At 38.8% G+C, this 5,000-nt stretch overlaps 1 protein-coding gene across 1 annotated transcript in view; it reads left to right on the top strand.

Moving 5' to 3' along the window:
- LOC138001417 (creatinase-like) overlaps nucleotides 1–5,000 on the top strand; it is a 23,357-nt gene that overhangs the window by 6,543 nt on the left and 11,814 nt on the right. The window lies entirely within an intron of this gene.

Raw genomic sequence — 5,000 nt, 5'->3', positions numbered from 1 at the left:
TTGAAACTTGCTGCGGACAGTGTCTAGGCAACAGTTCCTGGACTGAAAAAAAAAAAAAAAGGATGTGTGTTTCATTGTCTTAAACTGTAGAATTTTTTGGTGATTTCACAGTTCTGTGATATGATCCACTTCTGACAGTTGGTTAGCACTTTAGTAACGTCTTATTATTATTATTATTACTATTATTATTATTATTATTATTATTATTATTATTATTATTATTATTATTATTATTATTATTATTATTGATCCAAGATCCTCCATCCTCCATCCTGCATTTCCAGTAAACCGTCTCGGCCTATTGATCTCTTATCTACAGTTACTTGGCCTAGGCACTGATTTCAAACTGGTTAGCTTTCAGTTATTGTAGTGCTTATCAGCAGTTATTACGGATCAAGTAACTTCGCTGAATCATGAATAAATGACAACGGAGTAGCTGCGTAGACGCGTAGCCAACTTCCTGAGAACTTGAGTGAATTATGAATAAATGACAGCTCTTGTAGCCGCGTAGCCACCCTCCAGAGAATTTCAGTGAATCATGAATAAATTACAACGGAGTAGCTGCGTAGACCCGCAGACACCTTCCAGAGAACTTGAGTGACTTATGAATAAATACGAACCCGAGCAGCTGCGTAAACGCGTTGCCGGCTGCACTGTGTAGGAAGAGATGCAGGGTATTCTGCAATTTGCTCCCAGCTACGAATGCCTCAGTTTGCGATAAGTAAAAACAAGGATTGTTTCCAAAACATTTCAACCTTTCACGAAATCTAGAACGGATCATGAAACAGGCTGTATTTAAATGCACTTTAAAGATGCAAAAGAGCCAGGTGAAAATAATCGCCAACCGGTGTTTTTACGAGGTTGTTAAAAGCCTTAGCTATGAAAGTACCAGAAGATAGCCATTTTGCTAGTTAAGAATAAATTTACCTCTTCAGCTTGTACGTGATGTTACTCTAGAGATCACAGTTTCTTTCAAATGTCGTCTTATGCAAGTGCTAAATAACTTTTACATTTAAGCACCTTTAGCTTTTAAATGTGTTACAAGTATACCTTATAGGTACTGAATATAACCAATAGAATGATGAAATAATATTAATAATGACAAACCAAGAGAGCACTAGTTTGCTTTAGGTGAACACAGTTGTCACTGTCCACGGCAATTTCACGGCAGACTAGTGGACCTATGAACTTGGTGGATCGACGAGCAAATACCTCTTCACATTCATTATAAACACAAATAGCACGGTTATGGAGTTCGGACAATGTGCGAGCTAGCGAGGCATGCGAGCCATGACTGCGAGTCATAAGAGCCCAGATGGCGTGTCAACATGCGAATCACAGTTATTGAAAGCTAACGGTTTTAAAATTGGTTCTTAGACTTAAATAAAAGTTTATCAGCGCTATTTGAAATCATAGTTAATCTAGGGACTGGTTATGAAACCCTGGGAATTTCAAAAGCAGGAACAATACAGTCGCAATTAGATGTTGAACCGACCGTGACCCTGCACAATCTTTTGTTTTTGGTTCGCAAGTTAATTACTGGGTTGCCTATGGGCAAACCCAGTCGAGGTCTGCGTTTAGTTTGTTTGTTTTATTTTTTTTTTTTTTTTTTTTTTTTTTTTTCCGTGTCGGTAAAAGTCTTGCCTGTCACTCCCCTGGTAAGTGGTGTCTTTGTGTATAGAGCCTTCTGCGCGTATTTTCTTAGGATCGAGAGGGTAGTGGAACTGCGTAGATTTTTCTGGTGGACACAGTAGAATCATCAACTTAGCCTGCAATGGCGTCGAAAGTCATGCAACGCGAATGGCGTTTTAGTGGATCCTTAAACAAAATATACCCTTATGGAGCTCAATAATGGAAAGTCAGTTGGATAAACTAGGCATGAATCTCAAAAGCGACGAGTACTGGACTTCGACAACAATCTATCGCCCGTCGAGACGAAATCAAAGTGAGCAGTATTTACCTGAAGTACATCGTAATTTGACACAATTGAGTTTCTTATCTTCACGCACGCAATGAAATAGGAAGAGGTTTTCACCTCTAAGAGCAAATATGTTGTTTGTTTCAATAAAATTTTCGCTGGAAAAGGATTCTGTGGTATTTTCTGCCTTTGTGAATTATGATATCATGTTGTGTATTGAATTTTCGAGCTTAAGGTTCAAATGTGATATGGGAGAAGTTTTTTAGTATTGCTCAGTAAGCAGGAAGGGTTCACAGGCCTGTTGGAAGCGTGCTTGAGTTTCAACAAAATGAGGCCCAAAATCAGTGAAAACTTGTGACGCAGATGTATAATAAAGTAGCTGCTATTTCCAAAATGATGGAATTACCTGGTGATAAATATCGTCGTACGTGTCTTGGAGAGTAAATTTTGACTTTGCATAAACAAGAGTTGGGCGATTGTGATCTTTGTTTTGACTTCGCTCATTTCATTGTCAAACTTTATAACACTTGACAGAAAAAGAAACTTACAAAAACCCGGTATCTTGCCATCATTTGACACAGATGCTTCACTGTTTGGCGAGTAAACATGCCGCGGTAACTTAATCACGGCGCCCGCTGAATTCCGGGCATGTCACTTTCGATTTTGCAATTTACTTGAACGTAGCAAAAATCTCCTAAAATGTTTGTCGCTGATCGTAACTTTTTATATTCTATATTCACGGTTCAAAATTAATGTTGTTTTCATGTCGTAAATATTTTATTCTCGATCGACCGTCCGGGAAACTTCCTTCTGCTCTTTCTGAAAACTGTGTATCAATATTTATTTGCTTTTTCATCAATATTTGTTTTGCATAAAGCAAGCTAACAGAATCTGTACCTTGCTGAGTTCGCATTTGTTAGCGTTAATAGTATTTTCGGTCAGATGTTTCTGTTTTTTATGAGGGGTTTATTGTTTTGGTCTCCCATCCCAACACTAACCCCGCGAAACAGGGCTTGACTTCAGTGAAGTTTAGTATTACAAAGTTTTCGGATGCACACTTGTGGTGAAAAGAAGTTGCGAGGGAACTTGAAAATTATCAACGTGTCAGCCCAGAAGCCAATGTTTCTCGCTTCTCTTTTATTTGTTATTCTTCAGAGACTGGAATGCTGTATTTCAATACCACACAATTCAGTGCCTTCTGATTTTCTGTAGCACGTACCACAGGCAAGCCAGTGTATGCTTCACAGAAGCATCTAGTTTCGAATAAATTAGTCGAAGCTTTTGATTGGTTATCCTGCCGAAAAAAGGGTGTTTTTGTCGGTTTTTGTGCAGGGTCAAGGCCAAAAAAGCGAACAAAAACATGAAACAAAGAAACTTGTCGAGTTTCATAACCAGCCTACATCTATAAACTATGTTGAAATGGATGCTTAGACTTAAATGCGAAATTTGCATGGCTCGCATTACTTGTCCAGCCCGGCCAACGGTGACACCTCAAGTCTTCCACTGAGCAAAGGCTCGGTAACACATGCTGACTGCAACGAGTATCAATCCCGTCGGAACGAACGAAGAAAAGTCTACGAATATTTCAACGTATTACGTTGCGGCATTACTTCGGAGAGTGAAACGTCGGAAAATCGATATTGATCGATGCCATATCGATTTGAATTCAGCCGAGTGAGTGACAATTAGCATGTCTTGAAAAAATCAACATCGGTCGTTGACTTACGAGGAAGGAGATGGTTATTCCTTCCGTGGTCGATCGTAACATGAAACAACACAATAGAAGTCACGTAACGTTTTCGCTGTTCATTAGGTCACGGGGACCCATTTCTTTGCAGTAGTTTGACCTAGTTTGACTATGTTGGACTCATCGTAGAGCCAACTTTTGATTCTTAAATTATATTATGTCACGAAACTCTTAGTTTACACTAGCAGAACAGGTTGCGGGCCGTTGTCCCAAGTTTTAAAAGAATAATAACATTCAAGAAGGGCTTAACTTAAATGAAATTATCATTTTGATGATTTATCAAGGGTACGGAACGCTTCCGCTAAATTTGAACAATTCGGACAGTCTTGACTCTGAGACCATTTTGACACACGAGAGATACCCTGTCACTACTTAATAGAAAATAAATTTGGTTAAATTCTTAAATACGAGAAAAAACAGATGCTGGTTTCTCTTATCTTCATCCTGTGTCCTCGGTTGGGTGTATGGAAAATCAGGAATTTGGAATAGGAAACCGAAAAAACTGAAAAAAATCGGAATCTAACAAAAGATATTTCATTGTCTCCTTTAGTTCGTCCACCAGCAATTGCACATTGCAAAAATCGTTATCTGTGTCCCTGGAGAATGGTTGCAAACCAAAAACAAAAGCAACAAACTGTTTTTTGCTCTCATAGTTTTTATCTTGTATTGTAATAGTTATGGAATGATATAATTGTTCGAAGTTTGCCCAAAATTCACACGCACTCAAAGTAGGCAAGGTAATGAATGGTATGAGTTGGTTCTGTCAACAGGTAATTGACACATGTACTTCAGCTTCATTTGCACAGCGTAGAAATCACATTGGCTGACATAATTAACTTGTGATCTCCCGTTAAATGAATGTCACCGGATTCAAGGCATTTTGTTCCTGCTCTGGGTTTAGGAAATAACCGATTATCCTTGACTTATTAATTAACGAACTGTCGATGTATATGACCGACGAAGAGAGGTAACTTTGAACTGCTTGCATATCCCTAGAGCACAAGCAGTCGGGGTCCCTCTTCCAAATTTATGTGGTTTTATATTTTTCACATTGTTCACATAAACATAAAATCCATTAAAATTCGTAACGACCCTACAAAAGCGATGGGTGTTTATACCTCGAGGCTTGGGTCAACTAAACGTCAACTTCACACGTAATATATAGTTATTCTAAGATTAAGTTCGACGTTTGATTTAGTCGAGATCGTCAGGCAACCGAATTTGGATCGACAATCACCTTCCATCAGTCCAATTTAGATAAAAAATATACTTGCCAACTCTCACGCCTGCAGGTTGAAAACTTCGATCGCACGCCGGCTCACGCTTGCCTGCCAA

The sequence above is a fragment of the Montipora foliosa genome, chromosome 1 (assembly GCF_036669935.1).
Source record: "Montipora foliosa isolate CH-2021 chromosome 1, ASM3666993v2, whole genome shotgun sequence".
Lineage (NCBI taxonomy): Eukaryota > Metazoa > Cnidaria > Anthozoa > Scleractinia > Acroporidae > Montipora > Montipora foliosa.
This window is presented reverse-complemented; position numbering and strand designations above follow the sequence as displayed.